Genomic DNA, 23021 nt, shown 5'->3' on the forward strand with positions numbered 1-23021 from the left:
ATTGCTATTATTACTTAAGTAAAATATGTGAGTACTTCTTCCACCACTGACTGACACACACACACACACACACACACACACACACACACACACACACACACACACACACACACACACACACACACACACACACACACACACACACACACACACACACACACACACTCCCTTTTATCACTGGATCGTGGCCTATAGGATAGTTACATAAGACCGTATGCGTGAGTGAAATGTTCTAAGCATGTTTGCGTGGCAGACTGACTGTGCAGGAAAGTGCCCCCGCTACGCTCTGTCAGTCAACTGAGCCAGGGAGAGGCAGCTTAAACGAGATTAGCCGTGCTGTGATCTTTAAAGTCAAATTAGACACTAATGGGTTATAGCGTATTTGGCGTTTGTTAGCGGTGGCTCTGTTGTAAACGAAGGGCAGTGTGGGAGAAGCGTGCCATGCAGAGTTTACCTCACAATGGCTCCACTGTGTTGTCATTCACTGAGCTAACAGGGTCTGTAAAGGCCATGCGTGACTATGGGAGACGAGCCATGTAAAGTACAGTTGCCATCATCTACCCTTGAATTTTGTTTAGTTAGACTTTGTAGTGTTGTTACCAGAATAAGGATGGGGGGTTTCACGAATAGAGGTGACTCATTTCTGCTGAATAACTTAACCACATACACTTGAGCTTCCCTCTTGTGGGTAAGTCACAATAGGCGAACATTTGGCAAAAATAGCAGTGTATAGCAAATGGCATGGTTTGTTTAATGTCAATAGTTACCGTTACCCGTTGTTGCAGCACGTTATTTCAGCTATTGACATAGAGCAGTGGTTTTCAACCTTTTTCATGCCAAGGACCCCTAAATTGATATACAATTGCCAGCGGACCCCCATTTGAAAATGTTTTGTGCCAGAAGCAAAGATATCAGTTAATTTTCGCTTAAAAAAATACAAATATTCAAAGATATGCACACTTTTTCAAGGTTTTTCAACAATAGCAGATCTACAAGCTCATGTAGATCGGGCCGCTTCTCCCTACACGCACACTACGCAGGCTGCGTGGGGCCCCGCCTGCGTTTTTTTTTTTTTTTTTTTTTTTTTTTTAAACGGACCCAATCCGCCCAAAACCGCGAAAAAAACGAACCCAATCCGCCCAGAACCGCAAAAAAAAATCGCACGGAGGGCGCGCGCGTGCATGTGTCCTGTATCATGCTTAGGGCCCCTGTGGAGTCTAAAGCAGCACTGGCTATGAGCTTGTATATCTGCTATTTTTTAATAGCCTAAGTTAAGCGGTTAAAATGATTGTGACGCTATATGTTAACTCATTTCGCTGGGGACCCCCTGGTACTCCCTCAAGGACCACTGGTGGTCCCCGGACCACTGGTTGAAAACCACTGACATAGAGCAAAGTACTGTAGGGTTTAAATGGTTAAAGAAGTCATCCTGGAAGGGCTAATCTATGTGTCAGAAGTGTTATTGAGTGAAACCCTTGAGCAAGACGCACCGTGTTGGATTTGAACCCCGGGCCTAGACTCTGTCGTGGTGGACAGGTTTACCCCTGAGCCTGAGCAGCACCAAGGCCCACTACTGGTTGACAAGTGGTATTGCATGAAACTCTAATGGAAATAACTCTCCTTACCGAGCGTGCAGTACGGTTCCATATAGCTCAACAGTAAAAAAAAAAGAAGGGGAAAAAAGAACATTGGCGCACTGCCCCACTGCATGGCTGGGTTGGGTTGAATTCAGAGAACAAATTGCACACACAGTAAGTGCAAATCTATAGTGACAAATGCCCCCAAAACCAAGAGGACAACTTCAGTGCCTATCAGAGCTTTAGAGCGATACTGTAAGTGGATGTATTGCGCTTTGTTTGGCATGGAATCCACAGATTGTAGTTGCAGCCCACACGTGTCACCATGGGGTCTGCGTTGTACTTGATTCATAATGGTATTGTCCCGCTCAGACTTCAGAAGGGGAAAGAATGAGTTTTCTAATGCACCTGCCTGCTATTGATGAAAGAGAGGGAGAGAGAGAGGGGGGGGGGGGGGTTTAGAGAGCGTTAGAGAGCATTGCAGAGAGAAAAAATGAGGCCATATAGGCTAGGCTTTTGATTAAAGCTGCATTCCGGGAACTTATTCTAACCACATCCCAGCAATGCATTGTGAGCTTGTAGATGGGCTATTTTCGGCCAAGAGATTTGGTGTATAGGCAAAATAGGAGGGGACCGAGTATAGACCTTTGTATGGGTGGTTAATGAATAAAACGCCATTTTAACCAATCTGTTTCGTAGAGCATAAGACAATATAACTGACACAACTGCAGTGGTTGGAGGTGGCCTCCCTGCTCTTCTATTGAGAAATTTAGACCCCGGTTGACAAGCGGTATTGCCTGGACCTCAGAGGGCAGTGTCTCCCCTGCCCAAGCGGGTGTTCCCTCTTAGCTCGGCAGTGGAAAGTTCAGCGCTCACGCGAGAGACCTGGGTTTGAATCCCGGGTAAGACATAAATCTTAATCTCCACACAGCCTACTCTGTGTGGAGTTTGCATGTTCTCCCCGTGTCTCTCAGGGTAGTTAATACCCTCACAAAAACGTGTAGTAATCCTGGTCGCTATACCGCCTCCCCCATGACAGCCGGGGCGCCTGATGGAGGGGAAGGGAACTGGTTGGAATAACGTGTTCCTTCCACGCGCTACGTCCAACCAGGGAAACTCTCCCCTGTCAGGTGACAAGAAGGTCAGTTGGCTCTCATGCATTGAAGGAGGCATGAGCTCGGCCCTAGGCTCCCTAGGCTGGTGGGGGGAGTTTTAGTAACTTATTATTACTGTACTTTTTTCTTATAGAGCGAAGACTAAACTAATTAGAGAACAGCAGCATGTGTGCTCTTGGGGTTATGCGAAATGCACAGATTAGTGAGACCAATGTATGTATTTGGATAGGCTGACAGAGACAATGGTTTATTGGATGGGACTGTGACGAATGGAGTGTTTCTATGTAGAGCTGTCACGATCATGACGTTTTAGCGGACTATTGTCACGAAAATAATTGCGAATAGCGATTTAATTGCGTGAACGTTCTGGCATTGAGCATCGGAACATACAAATCAAGATTACATTTCTGTTTGCCTTTTAAGCTTTGTAAACAATAATCGCAAATATGACACATAACTTGAATATAGACAATACAAAGAAATGAATGACCGGGTACCAATAATCAAAATTGGTACTCTGCTTTGTTTAGTCTTTGCTCAGTAAGAAAAAGTAATAATAAGTTACTATGCAATAAAAACTTTTTTATCAAAAGAATCACATAAACTTGGTTTTGAAAACAATAACCTCAATACAAACACATAATAAGCAGCCAGGCTTAAAGCTTCCATCTTTGTGGACTGCATAAAATTGCATTTCGCTTCTTGTATAGTAGGCCTATACCTGTATGAGTGGTGACAAATAAAACCTTCTTGATTCTTGGAATAATGAACTATGGCCAAAACAGGCCTATAAAATGTTATACTTTCAACATTTCTGAAAATAGTGGAGAATAGCGTATCTACAAGCTCGGCTATTTCCACAATTTATTTTTAACGATGTGTCAAACATTTTTCAACAGATGAATGGAAAACGATTCTGGCAATTATGCAAAAATAATTGCGATCTCAAATAATAGACGATCGCCATAATTCTGACAGGCCTGTTTGTGTGTCCCTGCAGGGCCTGTGTTCTGGCGGCGCACAAAGCAATGTGGAGCAAATAAAGATCCTGAAACGCTGAAAACCAGAGGTAAGCCCTGCAGCTTTAACCATACAGTATGTTGTTGAGCGGTTGTTGTCCCTCATCAGGAATCTATACTAGTGACTTTTCTGTTTTCACTCTACATTAATATCTTCACAGAAAATAGCCGATCTACAAGCTCACAACGCGACGCATTGTGAGCATTGTGGCGCATTGGGATCTGCTATTTTCTGTGAATATTTTCCCGATGCGGTGCTCAAAATAGACATTGTTTTAATTCAATTTCTTTTCTGCCCTTTTTCGATAATTTTCACAGCTAGCTTTCACCTAATGACATGGCCAAAATGAAATTCAAGTTGAAACTTAATTATTGCTGACGCTCCAAAATGCCTCGCAGATTCCCACACACAGATACTGTACATGTACTGTACTGTACACACACACACACACACACACACACACACACACACACACACACACACACACACACACACACACACACAGGCGCGCACACAAGTGTAACCCCAAGCAAATAGTTGCATCAGACGGATTCATGTGCATGCACAAAGCAGGCACGTGTGCACACACACACACACACACACACACACACACACACACACACACACACACACACACACACACACACACACACACACACAGTATACAGTATACAGGCACATACTGTGGAAAGCCACATGGTTTCTGGCCAGCTTGCCAACACTAGTTGAGAGTATATTTGCCACAGGCACTCCTGCTGTCCAACAACCGCAACATCTCTTCACCTGCTACTACTGCAGCACGACATAGAGTGCCCACTTAAAGGAACACTTCAACCATTTTCAACCTTATATCCTCATAACCAAAGGGACCCGTGAAAGGGTCCATTTGTACACTACACTGTCAGAGTTACAAATGGATAAATGAACACTGAGGATTGTGCTGTGTGTACTTACAGTATGGTGGATTGGAGTTTACGCCGGTTTCAAGCTTCAAGATTTTGTTATAGTTACATCTTGTGTACGGGTACATTAAGGGTATCCCATGCTTATATTTCTTTTTCCTGGCTTGTTCATTCATAAATCTGATCATAGGACAGGTGAGGGAATAATATAATATAATCCACAGGGAGCGAGGGATACAACCAGATTAAAAGCTAAAGCGATGGTATATAGACAATCGTGTGCTGGTTATGACCCCTTTTCTCTGTCCAAGGCTTAAATCATGCGAATCCCTTCCCTTCGCCCCCGGCTCTATACTGTGTCCTGAGACTCTCACATTATTTGTATCAATATATACAGCATTCATTTCATACCATTTAATATAGCATTGCTGTTGGGCAGAAACCTGCCCTACATCGCCGCAATGCATTCAAAAGTGGAAGTGGTTACAGTAAGTCTGTCTGTGGGTTTTATCAATATTAAACCAATGAAAAGTATTAACAAGATCTTGTGACTAAATAACTACGTTGGATCGATCGGAGTTTTGGACATACATTCCACCCGACAGAGACGTTACAGTATATATATTTCTTAATCAAATGGGAAAGTGTTATTTATTTTCCGGGTCTAATCCCTAGTGGCAGCAGCTGTGCCATCCCTGTGACAGTGGTTGGTTGGCACATACCATGATAACACCACAGGGGTTAATGTGGGATTCAGGCCACAGTGCACATGCAGCCACTGTCACCTCTGACCCAATGCCACCATGATAATGCTGCTTCCTCAAGGCCTTGAGGAAGTTGTCTTACCAAAGGCTTGCATCGGTATTGTGGGCAAAGCTTTTGCTGAAAATAGCCGGTAGACAAGCTCACAACGCGACGCAACGTGTATAGGACGGTATAGGACGCCACATGCAACGTATAGGCCCACTTGTTTTTTCCCCTTCATACCAAATGTCTTTGGCAAAAGTAACCGATCTACTATTTAATCGGTCTTTTTTTTTATATAAGGTGATATGTTGTGAGGTTGTAGATTGGATATGTTCACCTATGCCCAGAGTTGGGATGTCAGGGTTCATGTGGTTAAACAGCCTTTGCTCGGCTCTGAGTGTCTGGAAGCTCTTTCCTCAGAGAGAGGTGTGTTCGCATGAAATGCAACATGAGCGTCAGCGCAATGCGTCTCCCCCATGCAGTCCCAGAGGTGTTGGACAGTACTGTATGTGCTGTACACAGCCTCTCTGATGTCAGGTTACTTATATATACAGCCTGCCTCAGGTCAGCCTTATGCCTGAATTATACTTGGATGCGTAGCGTTTAAACCCACAGAAAATAGCCGATCTACAAGCTCACAACCCATCGCGTTGCAACACCTTGTGAGCTTGTAGATCAGTGAGCTTGTAGATCGGTGCACAACACTGGCAACTAAAGTAATTGATTGATTAATTGATTGATTGATTGATTAATACTTTATTAACGGTTTTCAAAAGGTACAGAGGTACATGTTCTACAATAATGCTAAAAGGATAACACAAAAAGCCCTGAGGGCTAGCTTGTTTCCATTGTGGTTTCCTATGTATTATGCATTACACTCTCTGCTGATCTGGGCATGTGAGCGCTGCCTCAGTGAGCCAGTAGCACACGTGCCATCTACTCACACGATGTCACTATAGGGTTCAGATCCACGAACGTGACGTTTGTCACTGTTCTTCTGCAGTTTCCTTTCTCCACCCAGCTGTCAAATAGATCGGGGAATCGGAAATAAATGCCTAGAGGATTTCGATGTACTGTATGTCATATTGGTGTTTTGCGATGGCCACTGTCATCTATACGTCTGTCAGACTGGCTGTAACTTCGCTCTTTTGCAATGTTGGGGTGTCGCACCTCCCAGTCAGTGGAAAAAGTGGTGTAAAGTAACTAAGTGCATGTACTCAAGTACTGTACTTAAGTACAATTTTGAGGTATTTTTTACTTTACTGGAGTATTTCCAGTTTTCAGTACTTTCCCTTTTCAGAGGCAAATATTGTACTTTTACTCCACTACAATTATTTGAAAACTTTGCAGATATAAATTATTATATTATAAAACATACATTAACCACTTTAGCCCTATTTTATGCATAGGCTATTTGCATAGGCTATTTGAAAATATTTGAAAAATATTAGAAAATGGCCAACCTAGTAGATCTGTTGTAGATCTGCTATTTACAGACATTTTAGTACTTTTACTTATGGTACTTTAAGTATATATTCATGCCAGTACTTTTACTTTTACATTTTGAACACAGGCCACCTCCCAGTCAGTAGACAAAAGAGAAAGCATTTTACATTGTAAAAAAAATCATAAAACTGCAATCTACGGTGCCAGCAGCTCTAAGTGGTGAGGAGCTTTTATTTGGTTGAATTCCTTAGCAGTAGCTTAGTGTACAAGTGACGAGTGAACACACGTAGCGTATGGCTTCTCCCAGGACACCAGAATCATCTGAGCGTCCAACATTCATAGCAGGTTCATACATTATGCAGGTTCATTTTTACAGCTGGACTGCCACACCACGCAACCAGCGTTGCCAGATTCTGTGAGAGAAACAAGCAACCAGGTCTAGGAAAACCAGCCCAAAAGAAGCGACTATGGGCCACAAGAGCACTTTAACATATACATCAGCTTTTTGAAAATAGCAGATCTAGATCGGCTATTTTCAAATAAAATCTTATAATAAGCAGATCTGGGAACCCTGGCAACTGCTGCTAGCTAGCTACATCTATACAGTCCACGTTACACTGTAATAGATTGAAATGGCATCGTATTGAATTGAACCACTTCCATCGACTGTTATTGTCACATGACGGGTTTACGGCTGCAGAAAAGTGGGTGAAATTCTTTGTTGTATATGAGCTCCATCGTTGCACTTTCAAGAGAGATGGAAAGAGATAGAGAAAGAAAGAAATCAATCTGGGCAATGTGAAATATATACACGAAGGTGCATGATAATACGTGTGTGTGTGTGTGTGTGTGTGTGTGTGTGTGTGTGTGTGTGTGTGTGTGTGTGTGTGTGTGTGTGTGTGTGTGTGTGTGTGTGTGTGTGTGTGTGTGTGTGTGTGTGTGTGTGTGTGTGTGTGTGTGTGTGTGTGCGCGTGCGCGCGTGGTGACGTGTCTGAGGTATTGTTTGCTCCTCTGCAGAAGAGTGACAGTAGAGCAGCAAGAGCTTCCTGCTCACTTTGGAACAGTGCAAACCTTTGTGTGTGTGTGTACGCACGTGCATGAACTGCATGAGCTTGCGAACGTGAGGTGTGCAACCGTGCACGCTCTCTGTGGGTGAGAAACAGAAATATGAGTCACCGATTTCCAGCGTTTCCGCTGCTTCTTCGTCTCGTCTCGTCCTTGTGTGGCGGGCGGCGTGGGCCACGGAGCTATTCGCCGAAATGTCAGCGTGTCGCCCTCAAACTGGGGCTCCATTGTGGTTTACTGGTTCTGCCCGACGGTACGGGGACACCAGCGAGGCGGCACGGGGGTGCAGCGATGCAGCTAACGAACCTAGTTAACCGGTTAAGACCTCAGGCAAAGATTCTACAAATGTCTTTTAAATCATCGTCGTTCTCAAACTTTTACGTGCCAGGGACCCCCCCAGAAGAGAAGATTTGTGTTAAATAAATATATATTATTAAAAATTCTTCAAACACTTTCAAGATTGTTCCAAAATGTTTAAAAATAGCAGATGTACAAGCTCGCGGCGCGGCACGAAGTGACGCGCTGTGAGCTTGTACATCTGCTATTTTTGAGGCCCACTGTTCACTCTTAAACCACTGTTATAAATCCTAAGAGTTTTCTGTAAAACTTATGTCGCTATATATTATATATACATTTGAGCTATGTAACATAGCTCAAATCTAAAATGACTCAGATGCTTTCCCCGGTGTTAATGGGCTATGCCTCACTCCTTTCCATTGACACGTCTTGCTGGCATTTCGGTGGCCTTGACTCAACAAAGCAATGGCTTCTCAAGGAGCCGGTCTAGCAGCGAGGTGTATGGTCTTTGTAGGAGAGCCTACGCAGAATGAACCCAGGCTCCATGTGCTTATTAACCACTTAAGTCCTACTGTAGTGTGCATACTTCATTCTATGACAAATTTGTACCGTTTTCGGAAAATGTTTGGCAATGTAATGACATGCCCAACATAGGGATGCCAGTTGAATGCGGTTCAGCTCTCAGCGTCACAAGACCTCCTCAAAACATCAGCATTATGGCCTCATGGCTAAGCGAGTCAGCCAGTCTGTATACTTAACACACAGAGACGTCATTGATATGTCATGGGCTTGAGTCTGGTTCCTGATCGATGTTGCATGTAGACAGAGACAGACAGACCTTTATTAATCCCAAGGAACATTCAGTTGTCATAGCAGCACCGCAGTAAGGATGAAACAAAGACACAGGTAAGGTTAGAGAACAAGTACAGAGAAGTAGTAACACTAGTAACAAAAAGGATAACACTATAATAAAACACCTATAACGATGACGCCTGGACTGGCCAGGTGTGCATAGGCCACCAATAGGTGTAAATAGAGGTGAGGGTAACATTTGGTTTCCGACAAAAACAACAACATATAAATAGACTCAAGACCTACAGTATGTCATCCCTTCTCTGTGAAAGCAGTTATTTTCACATTCGTAACACCTTAGTGTGGTGGTTACTGTTGTCACAGCCTTATAGGTGTGATTTGGTTGTCATCAATGAAAACTATGCTCTTCCTGCATTTTTGCAGTGCACTGTTTTCATCAGCTTTTCCCCCAGATAAAGGAAGTGGTCAGGATTTTGACCTTGGTACGGTGACATTTTGCTCAGGAACATAACGCATAAGAGACCACCGTGGTCTCACATTTAATGTGGTGGGAACGTGCCGGACAACACAACAGACTCTAATCACGCTGCACAGAACACTCTCTCACCTCCCGCTGTAAGAGAACGTGGACACCATTCAAAACAGTAAAGAACGTGGCGGCCGCGTTCAATGGAGGAGTGGTTCCATGTTATATTCGGTTCCTCAAGCTATATAGAGCTATTCATAGTCTGTCTTATCATCGCTGTCATGTAACAACCTCGTATGTCCATGTCCAAATGTTTTTAAATTAATACTGTGTTTTATACTTAGTTTTATGACAGTGTTGCGCAAAAGTAGCGATACATCGTATCATGACATGCCTTACTACAGGGGTCTTCAACAGGGGTTCCGGGACCCCTAGGGGGTCCTCAGAGTTACTACAGTGGGTCCGCCAAATCTTTGTGTGATGATTTTTTTTTTAACCACTTGAACCCTAGCTGAGGAGAACTTTAGCCAAAAATAGCGTGGGTTTTATTGAACTAATAAGTATTAATAAGAGCTTGTGACATAATGACTACATTGGATCCACTGGATGCATTTGGCCTGTAATGACACTCCCCAAAAATAGGAACTCCAGGTTGATAGTGGTGAAGTCTGTTCATAAATATTAACCAATGAAAAGTATTAACTGCGTAATAATAACTACATTGGATCCACTGGAACACAGGTTGTTTATTCCATCAGGCTTGGGCCTCCCTCACACAGTTGAAACAAGTGTTTTATGGCTGCCTTATGCCTTACATGAGGCATAAGGCCATTTCAATTCCTTCCCAATGGAAGTCACATGGTAAAACTGACTTGCCTTAGGGGAGGGGGGGTAGTGCGATAGAGCCGTGAGGCAAGTCAGTTTTATCAAACCATGTGACTTCCATAGGAAATTAATTGAAATGGCCTTATGCCTCACGTAAGGCATAAGGCAGCCACAAAAAAACACTTGTTTTAACTGTGTGAGCCAGGCCTTGGACATACAAGGTTTTCCGACTGACAGCAAGGATATAGTGGCTCCCTCTTGGCTCTTTCAGTAGCGGTTAAGGAGTACGGCATTCTCACCAGCAATAACTTAACGCTGTCAAGTATGCTGTGTTTGAGAAAAAGAGGGGAGACGTCAGCAAATTAGCAGCAGCAGCAGCAGAGCAGCAGCAGCAGCAATGCTGAAGCTCTTACAGTACAGGCCCACTCAGAGCAGTCATCCCTGGGAAACATCAAAGCACCTCTGTGGTGCCTCTGACTCTGACAGATGCAGGGAATGGGCAACGCTGGAGTTTTGAAGCCATCGGTTTGAGCAGGCCCCGCTTGCAGTGGCGGAAAGTAATGTACAAGTACTGTACAATGTACAAGTAATGAGTGGAAATACCACTCATTTTCAACATTGAACTATGTCTTTAATACACCTTAGAGCTGTTGTGTTGAAATAAGAAAAAAGTCCCCCCCCCCCTTCTATGTTGCCTAGAACTGGATAATTGATTGAGGTCATGTGATCAGTGACATACGCAGGGTGTACTTTTGGCTCCGCCCCCTCAGCCAAAAGTTCTAAGGCGTATTAAAGACATAGTTCAATGTTGAAAATGAGTGGTATTCCCCTTTAAGGACAATGTTTTGATGCCTTATACTTCTGCTCCACCACGTCTCAGAGGAAAATATTGTACTTTTTACTCCACTGCAATTATTTGACAGCTTTAGTTACTAGTTACTTTGCAGATTTTGATCATTATTACAAAACATATGAACCACTATAGCCCTATTTTATACTTTGGCTATTTCAAAGTAGCATATCTACAAGCTCTTTTACTTTGGTACTGTAAGTGTATTTTACTTACGTACTTTTACTCAAATATTTGTTTTAATACAGGCCTTTTAACCCATTTAGACCTGGAACGCATTTGTGTCATTTTAGATTTCTTTGGCTATTCAAAAATATATTTTAAAGCCAACATTTGTAACTAAAATCTTTGCTTCTGGGGGTCCCTTGAACAAAATATTTTGAGATGTGGGTCTGCGGCCAAATACATATCATTTTGGGGGTCCTTGACATGATTAAGTTTGAGAACCACTGATAGCAACAGGTTTTTTCAAAAAACTGTTAGGATTTAGAAGATATTTTGTAGAATCGGCCTCAGGTCTTAATGGGTTCATTGTAACGAGTATTTCTTATATAGTTTATATAAAACAATCTGTGTACTTCTACCACCACTGCCGGCTTGCCATCTTGTTTTCTCTAAAAGAGAAATGCAGAACAGTAGTCCTGCCTGAGCAGGTTTTTTTCACCTCATAGTTGACGGTACTGGCCTGCGTCCCAGAAAGCATCATGGGGCCATTCATCTGTATGTGTTAAATAGTGTCACTGATGCTCCCTGTGCAGATAGATAAATGTAAGGTATGTTTCCACACGGAAGTATGCACATGTGTTAGTCTGCATTATTTGTGTGTGCGTGTGCGTGCGTGCGTGCGTGCGTGTGTGCGTGTGTGCGTGTGTGCGTGTGTGCGTGTGTGTGTGTGTGTGTGTGTGTGTGTGTGTGTGTGTGTGTGTGTGTGTTGCACAGTTGCACACTCACAGATAGAGAATTGTGCATCACACACACTAGCTTATCTGATACTTCTCAGTGCATGGAGAGGAGAGGAGAGGAGGCTGTAAGAAGTAAAGATGGGAGGTCAGGAGGAGAGGAAAGGAGGATATAGGGAAGTAGAGGAGATAAACAAGGAGTATGGAGGTGTTTAGGAAAGAGGAGGACACCACAGGAGGGGGAGTAACAAACTAATTGAGCGCCTGCTCCTATATACTGTATATGTCTAATCCCCGGCTCCAGAGGAGGACCTTTTGATGCTCCCAGCTCCTCCATCTCTCATCCCTCCAATCCTATCAGCAGATTTTCCTGCTCCTCTCCATCTCTCACCCCTAAATCCCTATCTGCAAATGAAAGAGCAGCGTTTTGGCCCATAGGAGACAGGGGTGTGTGGCAACTTCAAGCAGCACTTTTATGATCTCACACTCCCTTAACCACTTTGAACTTGGCGTCCCTATTTTGGGCATAGGTCATTAACCCTATAGGCAAGAACGTTCAAAGATTTTTAAGATGTCAAAATGTTCAAGAGTAGAGAAAATAGTCGATCTACAAGCTTGTAGATCGACTGTTTTCACCGTTCATCCTAGGAAGTGTATCGTTGCTGTCGGGCAGAAACCTTTTATTTCCATATTTAAACTTGTAATGTTTTTTCTTAAATGAATGGTCTGCATAATCATACAACACAGTGTCGCGAAAAGATTGCCAAACCACAAGCTCACAATGCATCGCGATTTAGGTTACAAAAACGTTTTAAATGAAAGTGTGAAATAAAGTCTCGAGCCGTCGGACTGGACACTGCGCTGTTCTCTGCCTTTAGGCAGGTCCGCAGGCGGCTTTCTGCAATCGATTGGTCCCAACCAGGGAAGGATACTTTGTTGGTGATTGTCGCCTTCAGCTAAGAGCTCAAGTATTCGGTTGTGGCGACGAACCTGTCCAATGATGCTAGCTAAGGTTATCGCTGCTTATCGTTTCGGTTCTCCAATCTGACCAATCTGGTCCTGTCGCGTCCCTTCATATACCACTCCCCACCACGTTCTCGCTAGACCGTATACGGAGCTTGCAAAAAACTATTAACACAAGCTTGTGACTAAATAATAACTACATTGGATCCATTGGAGCACAGGATTTTTTTTTGCCATTTTCTGAAAAGTAACTGTTCCGGACACAAGGTTTCCACCGGACAGCGATGATATAGGGCTTAAGTGGTTAACCCCTCATCTGTTAAGACCCACTTATTCCACCCCTAATGGAGACAAGCTGCACAGTAAAAATCCTCAGCGTTCAAATGGACCTTTACAGATCATGCCCAAAACACAGATGCTGGGCTCGCAGTTGTGTGTGTGTGTGTGTGTGTGTGTGTGTGGGGGGGGGGGTTATTTATGCCGTCGTGCATCTGCCATTTCCTCTGTTTGGTCTGACAGAGGTAGTAACAGAGCTTTATGCATTGTGTCTGTGCAGAGAGAGGAGCTGGGGTGGGGTTGTGTGTACATGTGTGTGTAATGTATGCACCGTTTCTATGCAGGCAGGATGTGGAGTTGGGTGGCAGCCGAAACCAGCGGAATCTAGGGGTGGGTGTGTGTGTGTGTGTGTGTGTGTGTGTGTGTGTGTGTGTGTGTGTGTGTGTGTGTGTGTGTGTGTGTGTGTGTGTGTGTGTGTGTGTGTGTGTGTGTGTGTGTGTGTGTGTGTGTGTGTGTGTGTGTGTGTGTGTGTGTGCGTGCGTGCGTGCGGTTGTGCGTTTCCCACCGACCAGGTGGTTTCCTAACCAGTTTAGTGAGAGAGTGAGACTTCATCTTCTTCACATCTACTTAAGCATGCTAACAGCTAGCCTCCCCTCTCATCTGTTCACCCATGCATCTCTAATACACGGCCCTCATTTAAAATGCCGTGAGTTTTCCTGATGGCACGCTGGCTTTTGCACTCACAATGTTGCACTGTATAGGTTCCAGATCAAGCTCATGACTATACAGTAGCTGTCAAATCTTATTTACAATGTTATACATTCGCGTGTCATTAATATTCTCACCCACAGAAACCTAGAGCAATTGCAGCCTCATAATGAATGTCAAGTCCATCCTCAATCACCAACATTGATTTGCCACAGGCCTAAAAAATGTAATCTCTCTCTAAAGTCTAAACCAGTGTGATTCTCACTCTTTTTCATTTCAAGGACCCCCAGTTTGATATGCATTGATTAGGCCACGGCCATCTACAATGGAAAATCTGTTAATTTAACTCTGAGAGTGTACCAACGTTTGGTTCCATTTGCACACTCTCATAGTTACAGAGTCAGGCCCATAAGGGTCCATTTGGTTTATCTGGGGACCCCCTGGAACCCCCCTAAGGACCCATGGGGTCCCCGCCCGGTCGACCCGCATTTGAGGACCGCTGCTCTAAAAAGTCTACCTGAGCTCTCCATCTCCGTGCATGAACGCGAAGCGCAAAAGGACCGCCAGATGGCCTTGGGAAAACGGAACGCTCGCCGATTTTATTGGCCAGCTTGAAAAGGCACGGATGGGAGGCATCGGTGTCCTCGGGGACAATGGCAGCTGCAGTTCTTCATTGACAAAGCCCAAGACTTATACTGCCCGGCCTGCTGAGTGGCGTGACAGGTATATTGTCACAGCAGACTTGAGGGGTGGGGGGGTCTGAGAGGGGATCTAGCTGAGAGTGAAGCAGGGCCCTTCTAATGGCTTCACACTTGGGTGGATGTATTATGGACATGGCTGTGCACAGGGCAACAAAGGCTCCTTTTCACTGGGACTTTGCCCGGTCTGACACCCATTGCATTTGAAAGCTCGCCGGCTTGCAAAGTTGCTTTACTCTCTCTTAACCACATTAACCCACTTTAACCCTGATGTTGAAATTTGTGTTACTGTATTTTCAGATACTAAAATAGCAGATCTGCAAGTCCACAACGTGTCGCCTCGTGACGTGTTGTGATAGTAAAGATCTACAACGTGTTGTAGATCGGATATTTTCGATCGACAACACGATCTACAACGTTGATCAACGCGATCTACAACGTGTTGTAGATCGTTGTATATGGAATATGTGGAATATGTTCTGCTATTCGACATAATATGGTTCAACTCAACTGGGGCAAGATGTGCACCCCACATGTACATTTAATCATGGCACGCACGCACGCACACACACACACACACACACACACACACACACACACACACACACACCAACTAAAAAGCTGTGGAGGGCGAAACCCCCATAAATCAGTTTCAGGGGTTGAAGGTCGATCTCCTCTCCATGCGAGAGAGAGAGAGAGAGAGAGAGGGCTGAATAACAACAACATAGTGGGCTGAAACCTAGAATGGTTGGAAACATGTTCACCTGTATACAGAGTCACACACTACAGTTTATTGTCTCCGCCAGGCCGAAAGGCATGGCGAGAGAGTATTTTCGGCCTGGCGAGAGAGTATGTTTTACCCCCTGTCCGTCCGTCCGTCCGTCCGTCCGTCCGTCCGTCCGTCCGTCCGTCCGTCCGTCCGTGTGTCCTGTCCGTCCGTTACCAGCTAATCTCTGGCACCTTTGGCCCGGTCGCTGCGAAACTGTGCACACACACTCCCTGGATGCAAATTCAGAACCTCTGCCCCAAATTTTTCACATGGGCCTGTTATAGCGCCACCAGGAGGCTGATTTGTGCAAAACCAATTTTTTTACATTACTCCTACAGATTTTATCCAAACGTCATGCAAATCGGTACACAGTATCTCTATAGTCATGTGATCAACACGGATCTGCCCGATTTCCCATATTCCATCCTGATTGGCTAAGGTTGGCTTCTTCAGGATTGGTCCCAAATTATGCACGCAGCTTGAAATTTCCGTGAAATTTCACACGCACATTCCCACTAGGCCGAGGAAGAAATGCCACCCTTTTCACATTGGCCTGTTATAGCGCCACCAGCAGGTCTAATTTAGCAAAACAATTTTTTGTAACAAAATGCCTCAAATCATGAATGCAGTGTCCGATTGCCGTGAAAGGCCTAAGAATAAATGGCACCCTCTTCACATTGGCCTATTATAGCGCCACCAGGAGGCCACAATAACGTACCTGACCTGGTGGAGACCTGTGCTCCGAGGAGCACCTTTTCTAGTTTATTATGTCCTTAAAAGCTGCTTCATGTGTAATTGATAAACAGCCTGGAGGAATGAGGTTAACCACTTGAACCCCATAGCGACCATTTTCTCGGGGGGCGGGGGGGAGACAATAGCCAAAAATAGCCGATCTACAAGCTTGCTTGTAGATCCTATTTCTGGCGAAGAGATTTGGTGTAGATGGAAAAAAGCGTACCAAGTAAGCACAGAACCAACTCGGGTCCAGTTTGCTGAAGTCTAGACTCTAGACTAGAGGGTCTAAATGGTTAAGCTGAGTGAATGCTGCGGGGCTGTGTCATTAAATGGTGCCCCCCCCCCACACAGCAGCCGTGCTTTAAACTAGGAGGAGAAAGCTCTTTGATGTCGCTGTGTTGTTAGCTAGTTTCCTCTTTGCTCTCGGCGATGTCCTGCCTGTCAATAATAATGGGCCGCAGCCTCCACCGTGACGGAGGGTCCAGCTGTGTGTGTGTGCGTGTGTATGCGTGTGTGCGTTTGTGCGCGCGCGTGTGTGTGTGTGTGTGCAGGTCCGTTCGTACTGTATGTGTAAATTACTAAATTTGTGTCCGTCTGTGCTCCATATGTTTGGAGGTTCTGCTGTGATGTGGTTTCATTATGACCAGTGGTGGAAAGTAACTACCGTTTACTCAAGTACTGTACTTAAGTAGTTGTAAAATTTGAGGTACTTAAGTATTTTTTCACTTTTCGATACTTTATACTTCCACTCCACTACATCTCAAAGGCAAATATTGTACTTTTTACTCCACTACAATTATTTGAAAACGTGTTATTCAGAAATAGGTGATCTACAAGCTCACAACTTGTAGATGGTGAGCTTGGTAGATCTGCTATTGTCGAAAAGGATTTTGAGTACTTTTACTTTTGATACAAAAATTTGACACTTTAAATATTTTATGCTAATACTTTGCACTTTTACTCAAAAAATATTTTGAATACAACAGGACTTGTACTTGTAACAGTATTTCTACAGTGTGGTATTTTGGTAGGCCCTACTTTTACTTAAGTAAAACAATCAGAGTACTTCTTCCACCACTCGTTATAGCTGGTTGGGGCAGGGCTGTGGCCATATGTTGGCCCAGGGTCCTCATGGGGCCAAGCCAGCAGCTTTAATGAGCAGTCCTGAAGGAATTAGTGCTACTTACTGAAGCACCAGTGCTTTGAATGCTAGGAGGCAGCAGCCCCCCCCCTGCCTTCCTCTGTACCCCCCCAGCTGATTTACTGCCACTGTGGTGGGACTGACCCCCAACCGCCTGTGTGTGTGTGTGTGTGTGTGTGTGTGTGTGTGTGTGTGTGTGTGTGTGTGTGTGTGTGTGTGTGTGTGTGTGTGTGTGTGTGTGTGTGTGTGTGTGTGTGTGTGTGTGTGTGTGTGTTTGTTTTATATTATAAAACATGATTTAACCACTTTTATGTTATACATAGGCTATTTGAAAATAGCCGATTTGTACTTTTATTCAAGTAACACTTTGAACACAAGGCCTTTTACTTGTGACAGAGAGAGTTACAGAGTAGTACTTCTTCCACCACACGTGTGTGTGTGTGTGTGTGTGTGTGTGTGTGTGTGTGTGTGTGTGTGTGTGTGTGTGTGTGTGTGTGTGTGTGTGTGTGTGTGTGTGTGTGTGTGTGTGTGTGTGTGTGTGTGTGTGTGTGTGTGTGTGTGTCTCAAGTCATGTATCACAAATTAGTGAGAGAAACAACCTCCACACATACTCTGATAGATAATAAAGATGGGTTATGATGACAACGGGTCAATCGGAACTTGACAACAGTGTTTGTGACGTGTGGCTGTTTGTTTCTTTATAGTCTGGTGTTGGCAGACATTGGGAGATCTAAGCCTACCAATAAGATGTCTGGTGACATCTAAATTCAATGTATTTAACGGCGAAGAAATCCTTTGCTAACAAACCAACCACCTAATGCTTTGAAAACCATGTCCTGATACTGTCCAAATATAGGTGATAGGTGAGCGTTAGCGTTTAGAGACTGACTGAGGCAGGTCCAGGTTCATTATGTGTTTTTTTATGTTTGTGATTTCATGTTTGAGGTTGAGACATTTATGTTTAAGTTTTAGACCGAGGGGGTTGAGTGGCCCCTCCGCCACTTCCTGTGTGAAATCACAGATGGGCACATACACCCACTTATTACCCATTCCTCAAAGCTGTGAGATAATGCTCAAAGGTGGGGGGGGGGGAATCAGTAAAACAATTTACAGACTCCACTTTGCTTTAATCAGTGTGTTTTATCATTATGCAACTTAAATAAACTCAACTAATATGAGCATAAAAGATAACATTGTGAAGGAAAACAGTGCGGGTAAAAGAAATCCCATCCCCGATGGATCGAAAGCATCCCCTTCTCACTGGCTTCTCACTAACATGCATAATGGCAGAAATGTACACAGTATAAATACCACCAGTATGTTCTGTTGTGTGATCGGCATGCAGAGCTAAGTAAGGCACAGCATTAGGTTTTGAGTGGCCAGGTGGTGGTAGTTCACCACAAAACAACTTTTTTTTCCTATCGATTAGTCACCCCATGGAGACTTGAATTCATGGATATGTTTTAGTTTGTATCGCATCCCTAAGCCAATAATTTGATGCTGGTCATGAAATTATTGGCTTAGGAAGAAAATAAGAATTGCATTTCATTTTAAGCAAGAGGAGGGTAATGCTTCATTTATTCTACTGTAGGTTGCGTGCTGGTTTAGCAAGCCAAAAGGTTTCAGTCTGTGAAGCCGGCATTCAATCAAGTATAAATCAGGTTTATGATAGCACTATTAAGAGGAGGTACATCTATGTATGTGTCATTCATTATACAGCCATCTATGTATGTGTCATTCATTATACAGTGTTTCCTGTCTTCACATCTTCACATCACATCTCAGCTTCAACCCGTTTAGAGTTTTAGTTTCAACTATATGCTCTAAAGTGCGTATCTCTCAACGCTCCCTGTGGCCGTTTTTCAAAGGCTGCCTTTAAGTTGCTGCATCAGCAGCGCCAGACCTTTGAGGTATTCACACATTACTCGTCTATTGATCTTAATGGAAGCCACCTGCTGTTCTGCGCCGCCCGTAGGTTAGATGGAAGGCGGGGAATGGCCGCGGGGAGTGATTTAAGCGAGAGCCTCCATAGCTCTTATGTCATTACTGTGATCCTGGTCACGTAATGACCCCCCCCCCTCCCTCCCTCCAAACATAATCAGTTTCAAAGGTGTAAAATTCATTAGAACATTAGTTGCTGTTGTGTTTGCACCGTCTAAAAGGACAAATTCATTCATCGTGTATTGACTCAAAGGGGAAAAAAACATCACTCTGCAAGACCAGGAGATGCTGATGATGATCAGTGAGTGAACCCGCTCCAAATGGACTCTATAGTGATCCATAGTGTTTGTGTGTGCACTGTATGTCTATGTATAGATGCATTGATCTACATTGATCGGCGGGCGAGGGGTGGATGAAGGGGACAATTGCCACTTGTTATTTGACCAGCTCAGCAGCGTTTTGGTTAAGAGTGTCCGTCCTTGGCCTGGACGGCTGGCGTATAGCGGTCCAGGCACCTAGGCTCAATGTAGTCAGACAGCGCGTTGCGGGTTCGAGTCCCGAGCCCGACGGCCGTTGCTGCATGTCACTCCAGGAGAGCTTTTAGATCTGCCATTTTCACTACTTTTGCGCAACACTCTTGTATGATGAAGTAGGGTTTTAACCCAGTAAGACCTGCAAAATAGGTCTTCCAAATCCTATCAGTTTTCTGAAAAACTTACGTTTCTATGTCAGTGGTCCTCAAGTTTTCATGTCAAGGACCCCCAAAATGATATGTATTTGGCCGCGGGCCCCCATCTCAAAATGTTTTGTTCTAGGGACCCCCAGAAGCAAAGATTTGAGTTAAATTTTTTTGCTTTAAAACAATATATATTTGCACACATTTTCACGATTTTTCAAAAATAGCCAAATAGTGTAAAATAATGCTTTTTAGCTCAAATCAAAAAATGACACAGATGCTTCTCCCGGTCTTAATGGGTTAAAGAGACATCAGAAAGTATGTGTAAATATGTAAATACAATAACATTGAGAAGAACATGGCACATAATCTTGCTTTTGAAAACAAAGAATATGAAAGCAAAGACCAAATAGAAAGAGAAAAAAAAGGAAGTGGAGAAGGAAAGGTAGAACGAGAGGAGAAGAGGGAGAATAAGCACTCACTTTTGAGGCGATAGCTATACCGTACATACAGGCTGCGGTTGATGATGACCCCAGCATGGGCGGTAGAAGCAGTAGCTCCACTGTGTGTTATCTATGGTGTATCTGTGTATGGATGAGATGTTATCGATCTCCGCTGGCTGTGATTAGTGCCACTCCGTCAGGCGAGTGACAGGCTTCGCTGGGTTCCACACCGCTTCCCTCCCATCGATCTGTGTGTGACGTGACAGCGATCAATCACATGCATGCCGCTGGAAGAGAGGGCTATATACCGGTGGGTTTTATGTTATGTGGCCCTGTTCCCCTCAGATCTGAGAACATGCAGTATATGTATGCTGCTGCTGTTCTCTTGTGTTAAACCCTTTCAATCCGGGAAACGCATCTGTGTCATTGTAGATTTCTTTGGCTATTCAAAAATAGCAGATATACAAGCTCATAGCGCGGCACCGAGTGCTGCGCTATGAGCTTGTAGATCTGCAAAAAAAAAAGTATCATGGAAAATGTGTGCAAATCTTTGAATATATCGTTGCTGTCCGGCAGGAACCAGCTAACACCATGTTTCCGTTTTGCATTTTTTTCCATAAATCAGTGCTATTGAACATCCTTTACGTCTGCGTGTTGGTAAAAAAAATATTGAACCAATGAAAAGTATTAAAAAGCGCTTCTGACAAAAGCTGCTAACTCCATTGGATCCTCAAACTTTCTGCTAAAGTCCAGCAAAGGTGGGTGGAGTTAGCTGGTTTTGCTGGCTCCAGGCTCCACCCCCTTTTGACCTCTAACCTCATTGTGAGCTTGGAGGTCCATTCAGCTGTTCTTATCAATGATGAACAAAACCTCCTAACTCCATTTTTGTTTAGTTTTTTTCATTTCCTGAAAAATGAACATTTTGGAGTTAGCTGGTTCCTGTCGGACAGCAGAGATATATATATTTAAAGCGAACATTTGCAACTCAAATCTTTGCTACTGGGGGTGCCTGGAACAAAATATTTTGAGATGGGGGTGGGGGGGGGGGTCCGCGGCCAAATACATAATCTAAAAATGTTTTCTAAATCCTACGGTAGCAGTATTTTGCTATATCAGTGGTGCTCCAACTTTTCCATGTCAAGGACCCCCCAAAATTATATGTATTTGGCCGCGGACCCCCCATCTCAAAATATGTTGTTCCAGGGACCCCCAGAAGCACAGATTTGAGTTAAAAATGTTCGCTTTAAAATATATGATATATAGATATATAAGATTTGCACACATTTTCCACGATTAAAAAGAAAATAGCCAAAATAGCTTCATTTTCACAGCATGTTTATTTTAATGATCAATTAATCGTTGAAATGATTGAAGATTGTAGATCTGCTGTTTTGCCTTCGTGAGTTCATTTTGTTAAAGTGTTTGGTTGTCAGGAGGAGAGAAACCTTTGCGGCTCAGCTGTCAGTCAGAACAGGTGCATTGTGGTCTAGTTGAGGCTCCTTGCTTAAGTGGGCTCACAAGTGGGCTCAAGTGGGCTCACTCACTTAAGCCCTGTTTCATACTTTATTCTTTGACAGTGCCGTGAGGTGAAAATAGCTGATCTACAAGCTTGCATCGCAACTCGTTGTCAACTTGACTATTTGCAGCAATTCTTGAAAACTTCTGAACATTTGACAAAATCTCATCTACAATGGCAAGTACAATATGTGGACGCCAGGTTGAAAGTGGTTAAAGCAGCATGAACTTGACCCAATGACGGTTCCTGCAAAAAGATACTGCAATATAAATGTTGGCACATGTGACATGCTCACGCAGGTGTCTTTATGTTGTTGTTTTTTTTTCAAGATTATGGTGCATTTATACATAGCGCCGTTATCCAAGGCACTGGAACACTGTATTCAGAGATTCTGCACTGCCCCAGAAAACCTGATTTATGAGGCTGACACGTTGCAGTCGTAAGAGGCTTCAATGTTTATGATTGTACAGTTTGCCATAGTAGACCAGTTTGGCTTTTATTTATCTTTTGCTGTGAATTATTCACACTACTATCTGTCTGCCCGCCACACCCCTCTGTGCTGTCTAGACATCATCAGCGTGTGTGTGCGTGTGTGTGTGTGTGTGTGTGTGTGTGTGTGTGTGCACGCATGTGTGTGTGTGTGTGTGTGTGTGTGTGTGTGCGTGCGTGCGCGCACACAGCTGGATCACACTCCCTCCCTTGGAAGTATAGCGCACATTATGATCGTCTGAAGCCTCCCAGTGTTTCTCTCATGCAGTCACTGTCACACACACACACACACACACACACACACACACACACACACACACACACACACACACACACACACACACACACACACACACACACACACACACACACACACAGGCTTATACATGGGTGGTTTGACATTCCAAAGACACGTTTGAAGCAGTCTTATTTGCATATATACACATGCACACACAGAACCTCCTCACACTGCATCTGCATGCATGAATTTCTGCTACACAGGCATGTGTATTAGCTGTCCCCCCCTCTCTCTCTCTCTCTCTCTCTCTCCCCCCCTTCTATCTCTCCCTGTCCTCTATCTCTCCCTGTCCTCTATCTCTCCCTGTTCTCTCTCTGTCTCTGTCTTGCATAGTTTTCTTGATGCA

General features: G+C 44.0%; 1 protein-coding gene across 3 annotated transcripts in view; it reads left to right on the forward strand.

Moving 5' to 3' along the window:
• Window positions 1-23021, forward strand: part of fynb (FYN proto-oncogene, Src family tyrosine kinase b) — a 109144-nt gene that overhangs the window by 20053 nt on the left and 66070 nt on the right. For all 3 annotated transcript variants that reach the window (XM_080453137.1, XM_080453135.1, XM_080453136.1), the window contains exon 2: window positions 3693-3761. The gene's annotated coding sequence lies outside the window, so the exon portion shown is untranslated. The remainder of the gene's footprint in view (window positions 1-3692; window positions 3762-23021) is intronic.

Source organism: Gymnoscopelus braueri (assembly GCF_963280865.1).
Source record: "Gymnoscopelus braueri genome assembly, chromosome: 16".
In the NCBI taxonomy this organism is placed as follows: Eukaryota; Metazoa; Chordata; class Actinopteri; order Myctophiformes; family Myctophidae; genus Gymnoscopelus; species Gymnoscopelus braueri.